The 19,445-nt window shown below is 36.6% G+C and overlaps 1 protein-coding gene across 14 annotated transcripts in view; it reads right to left on the reverse strand.

Moving 5' to 3' along the window:
- Positions 1-19,445, reverse strand: part of LOC138805113 (zinc finger protein 438-like) — a 146,396-nt gene that overhangs the window by 43,758 nt on the left and 83,193 nt on the right. For 9 of the 14 annotated variants that reach the window (XM_069989684.1, XM_069989689.1, XM_069989683.1 and 6 more), the window contains one exon: positions 2,226-2,314. The exons of 2 other annotated variants lie outside the window; for them this stretch is intronic. The gene's annotated coding sequence lies outside the window, so the exon portion shown is untranslated. Of the gene's footprint in view, positions 1-2,225; positions 2,315-9,145; positions 9,242-19,445 lie in introns of all 14 variants that reach the window. 3 more of the 14 variants (XM_069989693.1, XM_069989686.1, XM_069989685.1) reach the window with 1 other exon arrangement.

Raw genomic sequence — 19,445 nt, forward strand, 5'->3', positions numbered from 1 at the left:
TTATTTTAGACATGATCACATTTCCACTACTTTAGCTCTTCTCTTATCTGCACAGGGACAAAATCGTCTTTAAACTAAGCGGGTTTACAGAAAGTTGATGTAATTTTTGTAAGAGCATTTCAAATTCCTCACATCCCCTTTCTCTCTTCTCCTTCACCTGCTGGTTACCTCTCTGTGGACCACCTGGTGGGCTATCAACACATTCCATTTCTGCCCCTCACCTCCCTTCCATTCAGACTCTCACTGTGGCCAGTTTAGCACATTTATCTCTCAGTTGCCATGTCTAGTTTTTTCCTTTTCTACAAATTTCAGCATTAAATTTAAATCTCATCAATTATCTTTATAATATGTAATTAACAAACAAACCTTCACTGCTCTGCTTCATTTCCCACTAACTTCAACCATGCTTTATAGCTTTTCTCATATTCTTGTGGAGTATATAAACTGGTGAGAGTGCATGCGTGTGTGTGTGTGTGTGTGTGTGTGTGTGTGTGTGTGTATGTGTGTGTGTGTGTGTGTACTTAGTGGTACTGGTTTGAGTCAGCGTCTCCTGCTTGCTAAGCAAGGACTTTGCCACTTGAGCTATTCTATCAATCTCCCCCACCTCCCGCTTTTTTGGGGGGGAGGGGTCTTGGGGCTTGAACAAAAGGTCTGGACATTGTTCCTGAGCTTCTTTTGCTCAAGGCCAGAACTCTTACTACTTGAGTCACAGCTTATATTTTATTAGAGATAGGAGTCTCACAAATCTTCCTGTCCCAGCTGGCTTCAAACTGTAATCTTCAGATTTCAGTCTCCTGAGTAGCTAGGAATACAGGGTTTGAGCCACTGGCGCCTAGCTGAACTGGTTATTTTTGAGAGAGGTTATCATGTCTAGGCCAGCCTGGACTATAAACCTCCAATTTGTATAATGTGCAATTGTATATATATAACTTTGTACAAAATAGGATAATTTCTGTAGGATAAATTCATAACCAGAAATTTCTGGGTTGGTTTAAAATTTTTATAGATATTGGTAAATTATTACTCAAAGCCCTTTCTTTTCTTTCTTTCTTTTTTATTTTTTTTTTCGGTCAGTGGTGGAGCGTCCCTGAGCTCTTCTGCTCAAGGCTAATGCTCTACCACTTTGAGCCATATCACTACTTCATGGCCTTTCCTGCCTGGGGCTAGTTTTGAATCATGTTCCTCAGATCTCAGTCCCCATAGGCATGAGCCACCTGTGCCTGGCTTCAAAGTATTTTTATGAATTTACCCAACATATGAAAATGACTTAAAAACTATTTGTGAAAACTGCTACAGATTTTCTTCAACTGAATGTGAAGATTTAAAAATTCCAATGTATCTACATATGGTTGGGATGCAAACATTGATTTTCACTGAAATATACAAACCCTTGAAAAGGAAATGAGAACCAAGATTCACAACCCAAAGACTATGTTAGAAGTATGATTGCTTATGGAAAATCTGAGAAATTGGCAAAGGGAAAGAGTCCATTTGAAGAGACAGTGATGCTGTTAGTGTTCATGTAGAAAGACCCACTAGCTGGTACTAGCACATTCTTGCTATGAATATGAAATCAGTGACTTCCTCACTGAAAAAAAGACAAGCCAGAGAAAACAGCACATATTTAGAAAGTAGCTACTAAGGACACTTTCCCCCTAGACATTACAGAACACACAGGTGAGGCTTTGAGATAATGTATAACAAAAATTGGGCTCTGTTGTCTAATATGAAATGTTATATTGACTGAGGTGCTACTGGCTGAGGATCAGGTGAACCCAATTAACCCAATTTTTTAACTTGCCCATACTAAGTGATTTATTTTAGATGTGTAGCTACTCCAAAAGTCCTTTAGGGTACAATATGGAAAAACCATAAATAGGCCATAAAGGTCATGACATTAATTTTGTTGTCATTCTCATGCTTTAAGCATGCATCAAAAAGAAAAAGAAGACTGTCCTTTGGGAACGAAGGCAAATCTGAAACTAATTATGATAGTTATTATCATAATAGTATTAAATTAAACACTGTGTCCCTAGCTAAATTTATTTGGGTATATTTTGCTAATGAATGTAACTTCTCAAATAGGATTACTATAGTCTTGCATAGAACAAAATGGTTTACCTGGGCTCATTTCAAAGCTTTATTCAAGAGGTAAAAACTTCAAATTCACTGGGTATAACACTGAATCAAGAGTCTTTATCTGTCATGCTTAATAGCCTACTTACAGACAGTTTTCTCTTATTTTATGTTGTCATATGCTTCTTCTCTGATGTCAAATGAAGATTTGCTTGTAACCATTACTATTTATTTCAACCTGAAAGAAAACAGGGAGAAAATATCTCAATATCTCAGTAGCTTCTTTCTGTGCTTAAAGTTTTTTTCTTGTTTGTTTTTGTTTGTTTGGTCATGGGGCTTGAACTCTGGGCTTGGCCGCTGTTCCTGGGCTCTTCAGCTCAAGGTGTGAGCTCTACCGCTTAAGCCACAGCGCCACTTCCAGTTTTCTATTGGTTTATTGGAGATAAGAGTCTCATGGACTTACTTGCCGGGGCTGACTTTGAACAATGATCCTCAGATCTCAGCCTCTTGAGTAGCTAGTATTACAGGCATGTGCCACCGGTGGCTCTGTGCTTAAAGCTTTTAAGAACCAAACTACTTTGTGCATTTAGAGAACTTACATCTAAGGTGAATGATAGTCCAGGTTCCACCCACCTTCCCAGCACTTAGTCTGAGCACCAAGCAGGACAGGAAGCCATCTGACCTATTCTGTGAGAGTATTTGCTGCTTGAAACTTCAATGTTACCTACAACTTAAATGTGTTCTATGCCCCCCTGGGACTTGTGTGACTTCTCTTGGAGCATCCAGTGACACTTCTCAGTAGATGAATGGATCAAGAAAATGTGATACACACACACACACACACACACACACACACACACACACACACACACACACACAAACACACATGAATTCCATGCCTCCATCAGAAAGAATGACACTTCCCATTTGTTAGGAAATGGAAAAACTTGGAAAAAAATCATATTAAGTGAAGTACGTCAGACCCAAAAAACATAGGTCCCATGGTTTCTCGTATTTGCAATAATTAGTATACATCTAGGGTAATCTTATCAGATGAGCAGAAAAGGTCAAAAGCTATGTACATATGACTATATAAGATGATGCTAAGCTAAATGAACCCCAAGATATGGACACAAGAGGTTTTTCTTTGTTGTTATTTTTAATGTAGTATGTGATTTTTTTGTTTCTTTTGTATGTTCTTCTCCATATGGTATATCTCCTGTTGTCACTGTATTTGATTTTGGTACCCTGCATCTTGGATATACATTTATCTAATTTGGGGAGGGGAAGGGGAATAATAAAATGCTGAAACAGACACAGGATGACCCATTGCAACAATGATACTCACAAGATACTATGCTGGAAATGAACTTTACAACTTTGGGGGGTGAGAAGAGGAGTGGGGAAGGTGGGGAAGGGAAGGGATAGTAGGAAAAAACAAAGGAGGGGGTAACAATGTTCAACAAGAAATATACTCATTATCTTACTAATGTAACTAATGTAACTGTAACCCTTCTGTATAGCATCTTTATAATAAAATAAAATTTAAAAAAATAAAATGCAGCTGGGCACCGGTGGCTCATGCCTGTATTCCTAGCTACTCAGGAGGCTGAGATCTGAGGATCTCGGTTCAAAGCCAGCCTGGGCAGGAAAGTCCGTGATACTCTAATCTCCAATAAATCACCAGAAAAGTGGAAGTGGGTGCTGTGGCTCAAGTGGTAGAGTGCTAGCCTTGAGCTGAAGAGCTGAGGGACAGCACCCAGGACCAGAGTTCAAGTCCCACAACTGACAAAAAATGAAATAAAATGTAGATCATCCACTATGTTTTACATCCACTAAGAATCACAAGGAATAAAACCTGAAATTGAAACACCACCAACAAGAATTCCCTTCTCATGCTAGTATATAATCTCTAACACCAATATTAGAAAATCAGTTGGCTATGGCAACACATTCACTGAGCATTTGATATCTCTATCAATGACTGGGTAGGAGGATTAATTTCAGACTAAGTAAGTAAAAGCATATAAAAATAAAATGATAATTTCAAAAGATAAAGTGTATGCTAAGAATGATAGCTTCTGAGAAGGGAAGAACTGGGAGGCACAGTTCAGGTAGAAAGTAGTTTTCTACTATGTACTCTTCCCTTCCCTTCTCTCTCCCCCCAAAAAAGTAGTTTACTATATCAGGATACAGTAGCCAGAAATAGAGAAGAAACATTCCCTGTTCCTCATACAAGGAATGGAAATAAAGATGCCCCCATATACATTCTTCTGTAAAACTTACAACTTAACATTATCAATAAGAAAAATAAGAATTAAGTAGAACTCTATAATAATGGTAATAATAATAAATAATAAACATGGGTAGGGAAAGATGCCTATACAACAATCTTAAGTAAAGGAAATACACAATAATGGGTGTGTTTTAATCCAATTTGTATACAAAATTAAAAAAAGATGTATTTCCATAAAGAAGCATGAAGTTATCAACAATGGTTACTCTAGGGTTGTGGCTAGCTTTCTGGGTACAATATACATATATACATGCATATATGTATGGATATATGCTATATATGTATATATACTTAACTAAGATATAATTGTATAACATGTGTAATCATGTACTGTATAATGAAATTTTGGCCAACAGTAGAGTATGTATATAAGAGTGGTTGGTTCTGTGTGATTAACTTTCATATTACTGACAGAAATAACTAAAAGAACTTCTATTTTGTTCAATATTTTTAGCAATGTCACTTCATCATGGTAGGGAGTGCATGGTAGAGCAAGGAAGTTCACATCATGGTAGCCAGAAGGCAAAAAAAAAAAAAAAAAAAGGGAATACAGAATCAGGCCAGGGAAAAGGATAAATTTCTAAAGGTAAGTCCTAAGTGACTTACTTCCCCCGCTAAGCCCCACCTTCCACCACATCCCAACAACTCCATCAAAGGATTAATCTATTCATTCCGTCAGAGATTTCAGCATCTGTGGCTGGATATGCCTTTCAGATACACCCTGAAGTGTTCACTGATATCCTAGATATTCTCTCAATCCTAGTGTTTCTCAAACTGACAAAATCATCACAAGTCTATACTTCATCAATTTGACTCCCAAATACATCTCTTTTTACCATAACATTCCAACCTTGCTCCCACAAAGTCTCACGGTGATTTAACAATGCAAAATGTATTTAGTCCATTTCCAAGAGTCTTTGAAGTTTTAATAGTTCTTAAATGTTCACATTTAAACTCTCCTTTGAGACTCTAGACTAATTCTTAGCTGTGAGACCCTGCAAAACTCAAAACTAAGTTATATACTTGACAGAAGTAACTTCAGAGAAAAGTGGTTTATTTTGGATTATGATTTTAGAGAGATGTCAGATGTCAGTTTATTATAGAAAAGGGCATGGTATAAGCAGGGAAGCTCACATGGTAGACAGGAAGAAGGAAAAGGAAATATAGAAAGGGGACAGAGTAAGATATATCTCCAAGGACACACACAAATAACTTACTTTCTCCAGCTAAGCTTCACTGACTAGCTTTCCTCCACCTCCCCAAATTGTCATCATATGAATCCATCAAGAAATAGATCTATTCATTATGTAAGATCCCTCAAAATCGAATTGTATCAGCAAATGGCCTAAGACATCCAGAGATGAGTTTTACTAATCTCCCAAGAGTTTCTCAATCTAATCAAGTTGACAATTAAGATTAATAATCGTGAGTCTGGGGACAGTATCTTCTCCTGTAATCCAACTCTTTGGGAAGCAGAGATTGGGAGGATCAAGGTTGGTGGTTAGCCTGGGTAAAAAATGACAAAACCCTACATGAAAAATAACTGAAAAAGAAAAATGGTTGGAGGCATGGCTCAATAGATAGAGTACCTACCTAGCAAGCTTGAAACCAAATTAGCCACTACAGTTCCATGATTATAACAGATATTAAAAAATTCCTAATGACATCATAGCTGTTATATGAGGCAGACAGACAGAACTACCAGAGCCACCAGCAGGCTCAGGATATGAACAAGATTGCCCAAGACCTCAAAATGATCTCTCCTAGAGTGCCATAAAGATGCTGGTAACATATCTGTGAGTCATACAAGCTAGTGCCATGTTGTGATAGCCAGGGATCCATGCATGGATAGAGCCCTTCCCAAGTGAGCATATATATGAACAAGAACAATGACCCTGTAGTGTGACCACTTGGCCCCTCAGTACCCAGAACTTGGGTTTGAGACTGTTCAATCTGTATTGGGAGTCTACACACAAGTGGTCACACAAACTTAGGCATACATTTTTTTTTTTCTTTCAGTGGTAGTAGGATGTGAACTCAAAGTATTATACTTCCTAGGCAGGTGGCTTTACTACTTAAGCCATATCTCCAGCCTTTTTTTTTTTTTTAAACTTAGTTTCAGTAGGATCTTTTTTTTTTTTTTTTTTTTTGGGTCCAGTCTTGGGGCCTGAACTCTGGGCCTGAGTGCTGTCCCTCAGCTCTTCAGCTCAAGGCTAGCATTCTACCACTTGAGCCACAACGCTACTTCCGGCTTTTTCTGCTTATGTGGTGCTGACGAATCGAACCCAGGGCCTCAGGCATGCAAGGCAAGCGCTCTACCACTGAGCCACCTTCCCAGCCCCTTTCAGTAGGATCTTGTTTTGACCAGTGCTAGCTTTGGACACTGATCCTCCTACCTCTATCTCATGAGTAGCTGGGATCAGAGGCATGCACCACTATGTCTGGTCCTCTTTATCATTTTTTGTATTTTCCTCATTTCAACTTCACAACAAACATTACAGTCAACAAATAATTTAGAAAAATCAAATGCTCAAAGTCTACCCATTAGCTATTTAATAAAAGGATCTACTGTACCTAAATTGATTAAAAAATTAAATGTAAATTCTTAAAATTCATAAACACTTTTTCTAACCTGAAAGTAATTTGAACTTACTAGCAAACTAAAATATTAGCACAAAAGTAAAAAAATAAAAGCAACAGTATACTTCAATTAGCTAATGTCCTGTTATTCTACACTCAATTTGTATAATTTAATTCTTCTTTCCTAACACTGGCTTCACCTATCTTTCCTGACATACTCAAAACTACAAGGGTGGGGTCCACATCTATATTGTTCCTACTAGCCCAAATGCCTTGGAGAAGAAATTTTCAAAGTCTTTGACAAGTGGACTTGAATTTAAAAGATATAAATTTAAACCAAAGGAAATGTAATATTTTACAGCTGTTCAAGGAAAAGTATTTCCTAATAAAGATTATGTAACCAACCAACAGAACAAAAAGGTATACATAGTTAAAAATAGTGTATGGATGGAAGAAAGAAAGAAATGATTGGTGTGACAAAATTAAAACATGTGTTCTCTAAGCACAATTACCAAATGCCTCCAATTTTGGCTACCTTATAAATATTAACCTCCAATTCATATAGTCAAAGACTTTTAAAAAATAACAAGTAACTTCTGAAAGTTACTGTATGTTATCATTGAAAAATTACTACTTCTTAATGTGAATGTTTTGGATTTCATTGCATTGCAAAAATCTCTGGAAGGAATTATAGGATAGCAAATAACCTGGTTTTAGGTAAATCTAATTCATACAACTTACCAGTTATTAATTTGTCCTTAATGCTGCCCAAACCTCCATACAACAAAGAAAACCACAATAAACAGCAACAGAAGATTAAGTTAATTTTCAGGTGGGGGTTAGAGAGGAAAATGCTCTTAGTGTAACAATAGAACCAGAAACTTACATTTATTTTTGAGATTGCTATGTTTCAAACAATATTCTAAATGTTTTCAGTGTGTCCCAGCTTATTTTTATTATATGGGATGGGCATTTTATGACCTCCCCCATTTTGTGTATAAGGAAATTTAGGCACAAAGGGGTTGCGAATTATCCAATCTCACACAGCCAGTGAACGTGTCCTTGAGGACTTGGGACAGGCTTTATCTTTAAACTTCGACAACACTCCACTCATAAAGTTTCCATTTCAAATGACAAACAATTCTCTGAAATTAAAATATATAATAGAATAAGCACATTTGGAAAATGTGTTCATGCTTATCAACAGTAAGGAGTTAGTCTTTAGACTGAGTCTATATTAACAGTAACAAATATGGAGACAATTCAAATAGAGGGGAACTACATTATTTTCATGGGAAAAATAAGTAACCACAGTTCTTGCTCCTTTCTTGCTCATGCAAGTTCGTGTGAACAGTATTGTTAAAAATGTCAATGAAGCCGGGTGCAGGTAGCTCACACCTATAATCCTAGCTATTAAGGAGGCTGCAATCTGAGGATCATGGTTCAAAACCAGTAGAAAAACTGTTAACTTTTATCTCTAATAAACTACTCAGAAAAAGTTGGAAGTGGCACTTTGGCTCAAGAGGTACAGCACTAGCCTTGAGCAGAAGAAGTTCAGGTACAGCACTCAGGCTCTGAGTTCAAGTCTTGTCAAAGTCAAACCATGGAGAATGATGAAAGGGTGACATCGGTCAAGATGCAATATACTTATAAACTAATTTGTTGAATGCTAACCTCTTTGTATAACTACTTAAAGATAATAATCTTTAAAATATATACTAGTATCTTCTCTAAATGGATTTTTTTTATTTTCTTAGCTTAAATTTCCTTCAAAACTGGGAGCCAGTGGCTCATGCTTGTAATCTGAGTTACTCAGGAGGCTGAGATTGGAGGATCTTGGCTCAAAACCAGGCTAGGAAGAAAAATTTCTGAGAATCTCTGAGACTCTTATATCTGATTTACTACCAAAAAGCAAGAAATAGCACTAGTCTTGAGCACAGACGTTTCGAGACAACACTTGGGCCCTCAGTTCATGCCTCAAGACGGACACACACACAAACACACAATTCCTTCAAGCTTTATTGTGTACAAAATATTCACAATGTTTTAAATGTGTTTCTAATATTTTTCCGTTAGTACTACATCAGAAATAAAGTACTAGTGGCCAGGAAGATGCTTTTCTTTTTTTATGTTTTTTTTTATTGTAAAAATACTGTACAGAGGTGCTTTTCTTAAATAGTCTGTTTTACTTACATCCCATCCATGTGTATCTTGTTTTCTTCACAGGGTTCACCTGTTGCCTCTGTGCACTGCTTTTAAATCCAACTGTATGCATGCCCATAACTAACTCTGCAAGAGTCATTCAAAAGAAAGGGTATGGTATAAATTAAAATTAATTTCATTGTAGTTGTGTGTACATGTATGTGTGTGTGCGTGCATGTGTGTGTGTGTGTGTGTGTGTGTGTGTGTGTGTGTGCGCGCGCCAGTACTGAGGCTTGAACTTAGGGCCGGAGTGCTGCCTCTTTTCTGCTCATGGCTAGAATTCTCCCACTTCTGATTTCTGGGTGGTTAATTTGAAGAGTCTCTGGGACTTTCTTATTTGAAGTGGTTTTGAACTGAGATCCTCAGATCTCAGCCTCTTGAATAGCTAGGATTATAGACATGAGTCACTGGCACCTGGCTCTCAGTCTAGTGTTAAGTCACCCAAGTGGCTTTTTGAAGTTTTAAGAGAACAAAACATTATTCTATTCCATGTAACTGTGGAATAGAAACATCATTTAAGAACTAAGTTGACATTTTAGAACTTGGGCTGGCCAAGGAAGTTAAGAAATTGCTAAAACTGAATTCATTCCAGATATTTCTCGTTGGAAGGGAGTAACATGCCAGAAAATTATTTCAGTGTCTACTTGCATTACTTTCATCAAATGAGGAAACTTAAATGACAGGTGATCTCTACAACACTGTGCCAAGTACCTTCTAATAAAACACAGAGGTTGTTAGCTAAGACAAAAGAGACTCCCTGAGCACAATTCATCTGGCAAATATTAAAAATTTTGTTTGCTTGATTTTCTCAATTTGTACTTTTCCAAAATATTTTCTATCACTAAATGGCATGACTCTATATTATATGTGACTGCTTTTGTAACAAGAAGGTATTTTTGGCAGAAAAAAAATCCAGTCATGTTAACTGAAGTTGTATATACCAAGGGAACAGCTCTGGCTCAGAACTAACATCCAGCCTCCTACCTCCAAAAATATAGCATGTAGAAGAGTCTTGCCCTTTATTGCTTACCTATCCATCTTGGTGGTCAGCAAATTATTCCAATTTCGTCTCCTAAATAGCTTGTAGATACATCCATTTGTTTCCTTGTATGGCTTAACTCTCTAGTGTGAATAGCTGTATCACGACCAATCCAGATCAGTGAGTAATTTCAATTGGTACTCAGTGCTCCATTCTTGCCCCTTTAACTAACATAGCCAAAGTAAAGTTTTCAAAACACTAATTAGAACACTCCTTCTCACAATGACTATCTCTCAAAGCCATAACACATCTATGGAAACTTGACCTGCTTCATTCTGTATTCCTTGCCCTAAACTTTGTGTCCTGGCCACACTAGCTTTCTTTAGTTTCCTGAACATAATGCAGCTTTCTAAGTATGTATTTCTACATGTTGGATTGCCTCTCACTTTTTGCTCTGATAATCTGGATGATCCTTCGGATCTGAATTATAGTCAGCTTTCTGTTGCTGTGACAAATCACCTGAGAAAATCAACTCAAAAGGAGGAAGGATTGTTTGTTTTAGCTTATGGTTTCTGAGGATTAAGATCATGGATGGTTCAGTTACTTTTGAGCCTGTGGTCAGGCAGTATATCATGGTGATAGGAGAACATGGCAGTGAGAAGGGGCCAGTGTCCCTTTCAAGGGTAACTTCCCTCTATGACCTAACTTCCCTCTGCTAGCTTTCACCTGTAAGGGTCCACCAACTCCCAGAAGAATTACAGGCTTGCAAGAAAGCCTGTAGCATATAAGCCTTTGGGAGATATTTAAGATACAAACCATAACCAGATCTCAAGGCAAAATCTTAGGAGAGGCTGGGAAGGTTGGCTCAGTGGTAGAGCGCTTGCCTTGCATGCCTGAGGCCCTGGGTTCGATTCCTCAGCACCATATAAGCAAAAAGAAAAAAAGTCGGAAGTGGTGCTGTGGCTCAAGTGATAACACTAGCCTTGAACTGAAGAGCTGAAGGACAGGGCCCAGGCCCAGAGTTCAGGCCCCACGACTGGACCCAAAAAAAAAAAAAAATCTTAGGAGAATGGTCCTGACCTAGTCTGGTTCAGATATTCATGCTAATAGACTTAGTAATTCTTGAATCTTTTTTTTTGTAATACTTGCTTTTACTTGATTTTACTTAAGATGATGCTTAGTACCCTTGACATAGGGAAGGGTTCACATCCCTTTGTGTTCACATAGTACCATATACATTTAGCATAATTAGCATTTATTCATAATACAATGGATGTAATGTACATGGCATAAATTCCATCATTTAAATGATTATATCTAGGAACATAATAGGTATATTCCATACAGATAAGGTCATTAGCTTAATCTATACTTCATTTTATGAAGCTAAACTTTTCCAAAGAAGCTTTCCATATCCTTCACTTCAGTAATGCACAGTTTCCCATTTCTACATATTTCCACTAACACTTGCTTTTTCCATTACTTGATTAAATGGTATTTCATTGTATTTACTCTCTACTGACTAATGATATTGTCTTTTTTAAGTGTTCACTGGAAATTTCTGCATTTAAGAATGTATTCAATTCCTTTGTCCAGTTTTTTAAAACTTTTCATTGCTGAGTTTTCAAGAATTTTTCCTATATTGTGAATGTAAGTCTGGTCAAACAGGTAACTAGTAAAAATTTCCCACCATTCTGTAATAGCACTATTGTCTTCCCCTGGCTTCTATATTTTGAAGCCTAATAGTTATTAGCTTAGGCCAACTTATCTATTTTCTGTTGCTGTAGCTTATGCTTTTGTGACCTAATCCAAAGTCATAAAGATGTCAGCCCATGTTTTTCTCTACAAGTTTTATCTCTTATCTTCAGGTTCATTGATCTGGTTTGAGTTCATCTTTATATTGAGTTCATCTTTTATTCTCTTGCATGTGAATATCCACTTGTCCCAATACTACTGGCTAAAAATACTCTTCTTTCTCATTGAATTGTCTTGACCTTTGTTAAAAATCAATATCCCAGTTGGGCACAGGTGGCACATGCCTATAATCCTAGCTACTCAGGAGACTGAGATCTGAAGATTGCAGTTTGAAATCAATCAATAAATAAATTGCTGCAAATGTTTTTTTTAATGTGCCTAAAAAAATTCCAAACTCTTCCTCATATCTTCTTTAATGTTGACCTCATTCTTAGCAGAAACAAACTGGCAGATAACCTAAACTCAGAACCACCCAAATCACTCTAATGGTGTCCTATGAACACTCTTCTCAAAAGTCACAAGTAGTGAGAAAAAGGTGTTTTTGGTCAAGTAGGAAATCCATTGCCCAGCTCAGGTTTAGAAACACAAGAGTCAGGCTCCTGGATGATCAATACTGACCCTTCTCCCCTGAGCTCGTTAAACTTTCTGAAATTACAATGCTCTTCCCATAGCACTGCTCTCTGATTTCCTGTTGCCCAAAGAGAAGGTACTCTCCAATAATACCCACACCTTCACAAGAAACTCAATCCCTACCTTCAGAGCTGATCCAAAGGAGGGGTGCCCCTCATCCTTCCCAAGGCCAGGCCTGGGATTTCTTCTCTCTTGTTTTGCCACACAGAAGCATTATTTCTCTCTCTCAATCTGTTCCTTTAAGCACATTTCTTATGCTGACTTTTAAGCAAACCCAAATCTCTTCCAATAAAACAAGAAAAACATCATTTGGTTTCACATCTCTGTGCAGCTGTAGCCACAGGCCTATCTAGGATTTTCCTTGTTTCAAATAAGCTTCTGTATAAAACTGCCCAAGTGTTCTCACGCCATTTCCTCATCTCCTGTCCATGCTCCCTGTCCTCTGAGCCCTACCACACCTCCTCCAAGATTGCCTCTGCCAAAGCCATACACAGAGGCCGTTCAGTCCTCATTTTACCTGACCTCTTAGCAGCAAAACAACTTTCCTAATATCCTCCTTAGGGGTTTCTTGTCTCTTAGCCTACATGAACTAGAAAGCCTTGTTTCGGACTTCTGCTTTCCTGGCCATCCTTGGCCATTGACTGCTGGAGCCTTTCTAGGTAAACATCAAGTCTTACTTTATATTCTCTCCCTAGGGTATCTTATCTGCAGCATTTTTATTTAAACCATACTCTTAGATTAAAAACAAGCCCTATAACCTCTTCTCTGTGCTCCTACATCATAGGACTCTCCTTATCTGTCTTCCGGGGTGTGTACCCACTGTGAACCTGCTTGGTCTCAGAGGTGGATTTCTTGAATTCTGATCCTATCTTTTCTTCTTAGTATCTGCCTTTGGGCAAGACTCTTAATATGGCTACATCTCTGTATTCCTAACTAGCTTTACCCCACTCCTCATCCATGCCTTGCTCCTTTTCACCAAAGGTCTTTGCCTATGCTCTTTCCTCTGTTTCAAGTGCTTTTTCCTCCTGCTCTTCTAGTTAAATCTTTTTTATCCTTTAGATTGCTACTTAAATGACCTTCCTGAAGGAAGCCTTCGATGAAGCCACTTTTACTGTTGGTTCTGAATGCTCCAGGCTTTTCCTTTAGGACAGAGGAAGGGGAGGGGCATTAGAAAAGAAGAGCAAAGGAAACTTTCAGTCAGTCAGAAATTTAAAGAAGATAATCACTGCCAAGAGAAAAAGCAAGCACTAGGCAGTGGGTAAGGAGATGTACTCAGATAACCATCAGCTAATGAAGAGAGTTGAGTCATCATTGGCTATGTAAGGGGAAAAAATCCTCAACAGCAAATCTGCTGGAATCAGAACAAAGAAATATTTTGATCTCCAACCCTGCAGTGGTTTATTAGACTGAATTAGGGAGTACAATGATCTTTAATTTTTTTTCTATGGAAATATATTTTCAGTATAAAGGCGATAATTTTTCTGTATTTGGTATGCTAGGATATAGACAAATTCAATCTAAATGACAAAATAAAATGAATGTGTGCTTTAATTAATAGGTTAATTTCAACATTTTAAATCTGTAAATCTACATAATTTCATGTTTTATGTGTGTATATGTAAACAGAGTAAAAATATATAGATAAGATTCTACTAAACAATAAGGAAAAAAGGGTATTTTTTTATCATTTTCTTTTAATCATTGTATCCTTGTCAGGTTTGGTATCAGGATAATATTGGTTTCACAGACTGAGTTTGATTGTAATCGTTCCCTTTGTATTTCATGGAAGAGCTTGAGGAACACTGGTATTAGTTCCTTAAAGTTCTGATATAAATTGACATGAATCCATCTGGCTCTGGACTTTCCTTTGTTAGATTCTCTCTCTTTTTGGGGGGGGGGTGGTCGTGGGGCTTGAACTCTGGGCCTGGGTGCTGTCCCTCAACTCTTTAGCTCAAGGCTAGCACTCTACCACTTAAGCCACAATGCCACTTATGGTTTTCTGGTGGTTTACTGGAGATAAGAGCATGGCCTTTCCTGCCCGGGCTAGCTTTGAACCATGATCCTCAGATCTCAGCCTCCTTAGTAGCTAGGATTACAGGCATGAGCCACTGGCACCCACTGTCATTAGACTTTTATTACTGCTTCAATCCTGTAGCATATTAGAGGTAAATTTATATAGAAAAGTATACATTCCCTCTACATTTTCCAGTTCATTAGACTATAGATTTTTAAAGTATTACTTAATGAGCCTCTACATTTCTTGGGTATTTGTTGCATCTCTAAATTTAATTTGGGTCTTTTCTTTCTTTTGGGGGAGTCAGTTTGGCTGTTTTTTGAGTAGAAAAAAAAAAGACTACTCTATACCCTAACTTATTTAAAAAGCAAAAAAGTTAAATTGTTCCTTTACTATGGAGGTTTTATATTTTTTTCTTTCTTATAGAAATCATTTTTTGTCTTATTGATTATTATATTGTAGACTTCATTCCATTAATTTCTGCCCTAATCTTTATAATCTCATTCCATCTGCTAATTTGGGACTTGGCTGTTCTTGTTTTTCCAAGAGTCTGAGGTGCATCATTAGGCTGTTTATTTGAGAAAGCTCTGCTCACCTCTCTCTTTTGGATGTAGGTACTTACAGCTATGACCTTTCATCTTGGCCTTGCCTCTGCTGTGTCTCATAGTTTCTGGCAAATACTGTTTTTATTATATTTAAAAGTTTAAAAATCTAACCCCACTCATTTCTTCAGTGACTCAATGGTTTGTACAACAATGTACTGTTCAATCTCCATATATCTGGGTATCTTTTGCAGTTTCTCTTGTTTTGAGTTCTAGTTTTATTCTACTGTGGTATGAAAGAATACAGGAGTGCTTTCAATTTTCTTATATGGATATATTATATCCATAAAGACTGTCCTAAAATACATTCAACAACTTGAATCAATCTCAAAAAATTATACTGAATGAAAAAAATCAATCCCCAAAGGTTATATACTCCCAGAATTCAATCTATGCATTATTGAAATGAAAAATTATGAAAACAGACAACCAACCAATTATCTCCAGGGCATAGGGATGGAGGTGGAGAAGTGGGAGAGTAAATGTGGTGGTCAAAGGGCCCTTTTAAAGAGAATTCCCATAAAGAGAAGTCTGTCTTGACTGTGGTATGCAGAACAAGCTACATACTGGAGTAGGGTACCAGAAAGGTAGGCTAAGATCAGAAAGATTGTGGTTCCAGGATAGCCTGGGCAAAAAGTTTGTGAGACTCTATCTCACGAGAAAAAGAGCACCTGCCTCGTATGAGGCCCTGGGTTCTCTGCCCAGCACTACAAAGAATCAGATAAATAGACAGCATTAAAGTGTTTATACTGTATAAAAAATGGTTATTAGACCACCCACCCTTCCAGTTTAGTTAAAAGTAGTCTTCCTCCATTTGACCACATTCTATCCATGTGGACATCAGCTCATGAAGAAATGGAAATTTATGTAGACAAAAGGAAAAACATCTTGAGGTTGTAATGAGTACAATAAACAAGTGTTAATATCTATAAAGTACATCTTGAATGTATTTGAAAGTTTGAGATCGTAATGACATAAACAACTATTTATGACATGTCCTAAGAAAAACTGCTTCCTCTTTAGGGACTTTGAAGTATTAAAAAAATCACATAGAATTAAATTACAAAGCTTGTACACTTGTTTATGCAGCTGGTCTTTTAAAAATGGAGCAACTTTAAACCTATGATTCTAATAGGCTTACTGGTGACACCCCAATCCTTTGAAAAATAAATGAAATATCATAAATCACTTGACAGTTCTTAAGCTTAGGTTTTTATCATCAGACTTTAAAAATAAAAAGCAATATTTAAGGATAGAATCTTGTTGTGTATCCTATAAAACTAAAGATAGAAAATAAATCATGCTATTAAATATGATTTGGACCCCTGACTTCAATACTTAACGATTAAATTGACATAATATTTGTGTCTGTTCCTATGGGAATTCATACAAGCAGAACAGCTTTTCTTACAAAATACGGCAGAAGTCTGGCACTTATGGTGATAAATGAAGCAATAAGGCTTTGGAATTGCAATTGTGTAAATTTAAGTACTTCATATAAGCAACCAGACTGTCATCCTGTTGGGATATCCAGCACTATGAATTTATTATTTGATATTCAAAGGAATGTTGGAGTACTTACAAAGGGTAAGTCCTTTTAATTTTAAGCTCCAAGTTTAGGACCACATTATAGACAGAGCTTTCAACCTGTGTATCTGGCACGTTTATTTAACAAAAAAAATTTCACAGTTTTTGTAAGAAATGCTGAGATAAAAACCATAACCTTGAAAATGATTAGGGTTCAACAGAATGGCAGCCTAGGTGCTAGCTAGAGTATTCTGATAATTTTTATCACAGTTAAGTTTCAAGAAAATAAATGATAGGATACATTCTCCATGACCTGGCTATATAGTATAAATTAAATTCATTTCATAAAAGCATGTATTCAGAAGTCAGCTAGATCTGTCTAGAAGAAGAAGGTCAAAGCTAGGCCTCCTGATTGTCTGGCCCATCTATTTTACAGGAGTTCTATCAAAGGAAATTCATTTGAAAGGTCAAAATATTACTTCTGTCTTTCTTGATTGTTTCATTTGCCCTTCACATAAGTGAAAATCCATAATTCTCCTTTCCTTTCTGAAAGCAGTAGTGACACAACTTCTGAGAAACAATCTCAGATTTACTCTACACTTAGACAAACCATATAATCATTCAGTATTTCAGTAACTTTTCTAGTTCATTTTTAGGATGTAGTTACCAAAACTGAAGTCCGCTAATACAGCCTTAACCACATTAGGCTGTGAACAGGCATCTGACCACATTTGAGTGAATGACTGAATCACTGACAAAGGGAATCTTGCTCCCTAGATTCTGCACATTGTTGTGTATTATTGGTAATGAAGCGTCCTGAATGATTATTCAAATGTATTTTTTGTGGAGACAATACTATTGAATCTTGAATACACACCAAATGATACTCCCACCAGCTGTCTAATAAAGACAACAACACAATGAACACCTGTTTTCCCTGCTGGCCAGCTTAGGGAACAGAACATTACTGTTAACTTTGAAGTCTACTTTATGGCTTTTCCCACTCCAATTCTTGTCCTTTCCATGCCTTTGCCCAACTATTCTAATTTTTGTATTTCCAATGTTACCATATGTTTCAGTTGATCAATTTATTGTTTCATTTTGGCAAGATTTTGGATGGACCTTTTATCATCTGGAATCATTCCTAAGGAGTATTCTTATGTCTCCTGTCTTTAATCACTTAACATAATGTGCATGAGATTCATCCAAGATGATGTATTTGGATATGCTTTAGTGACGTATCTCATTGATGGAAATCTGAGCTATTTCCACTTTTCTGGAAACTTCTTATACATATTTTCCACTTACATTTCACAGTTTCTATGCATCAAAGTATTACTGAACTGCCATAAACTCAACTAGTTAGATAATGACAACCTTTTTTAGACAGTTGACCTAATTTATATAATGGCTAATGCTTTGTTTTGGGGGATTTTTTTTTTTTTTTGCCAATCTGGTGGACATAAAGAAGTATCTTCTTGTGATAATGTTAAAAGCTTGTTCTTTCTTGTAAATTTTAAACTAAAAGATATACATAACTCTTAAATACACCATTCTGTGAATTTTTTCAATGTATATACCTGTAACCTCAGTCAACCTCTTCCCTCTCCTTCAGAAGCCACCATTGCTCTGATCCTTTTCTTCACACTTAGATGCTGAGTTATATAAGTTCTTTATGTAGTCCTCAGATAAATATGTTTGTCTTTGTGTTCATGTAGCTCTTTTGATGAGCATAAGATTTTATCCTGATAAAGTCTCTTTTTTTTCTATTTAAATCATTCTCTTTTCAAACCTTCAGAAAATTTCTTTAAAACTTTTAATATTTTTTCAAATATTTCTTAGAAAATACTTTCCAGTGGATAAATGCAGAAAGGAATGGCAGTGAATACAGTTATAATACTAAATGTACACACGTGAAAATGGAAATAGTTAAATTGAGGGGACTGGTGGTGTCGAGATAAATGGAGGTGAAATGGAGGGAAGGAAGGGTGACACTGATCAAGATGCACTGCACTTCTACACTGACATGTACAACTACTCAGAGGTAAGTATTTTCTATCTTCAAGTCAAAATATATTTTCTTGTGTTTGATGACTGCTTTATACCACATAAGAAATGTCTGTCTACCCCCCAACTATAAGGATATTCTCAGATGTTTCTGCACAAATTTTTATGGTTTTAACTTTTACATTTGAACCATTTTGAATTGGTTATTGTAGTTGGTGCAGGTAAGAACTAAGATTCCATCCCCTTGAACATCTAGCTGTTCTAGCACCCCTTAATGAAAATGTTTTCTTTCCCAGCTGAGTTGCTTTGGATCTTGATTAAAAATTCATATATATATATATGTGTGGGGGGGGGTATATTCTGGTCTTTTAGTTGCATCCATCTATTTGTTAATGTATATGGCAATAACATATGCTTTCACTATTACAATTTTAAAATCATGGTAAAAGTCAAGTTTTTTAGCCATGTTTTGAAGATGATGTATATTATTGGTCTTTTATATTTCATAAAACTTAAAGAATGAGCTTGCAAATTTTACAAAAAGTGGATTATAATAGGAATTATGTTGAATTTATAGATCAATTTTTTGGGAAGGATGTAATTTAATTCAGTTTCCAATCGACGAATAAAGCATCTTTCCTTTTGTTTAGATCGTCCCTAACTTTGCTCAGTACTGTCTGTTCTTTTTTTGGTAATATATCCATTTTATTAAATGTAAAGAAGGGTATAGTATTGATAGCTAAAATTTTTTAAAATGCTTAAGATTGCTCTATTTCT

This window comes from Dipodomys merriami, unplaced genomic scaffold, assembly GCF_024711535.1.
Source record: "Dipodomys merriami isolate MVZ:Mamm:240054 unplaced genomic scaffold, mDipMer1.0.p SCAF_387, whole genome shotgun sequence".
In the NCBI taxonomy this organism is placed as follows: domain Eukaryota; kingdom Metazoa; phylum Chordata; class Mammalia; order Rodentia; family Heteromyidae; genus Dipodomys; species Dipodomys merriami.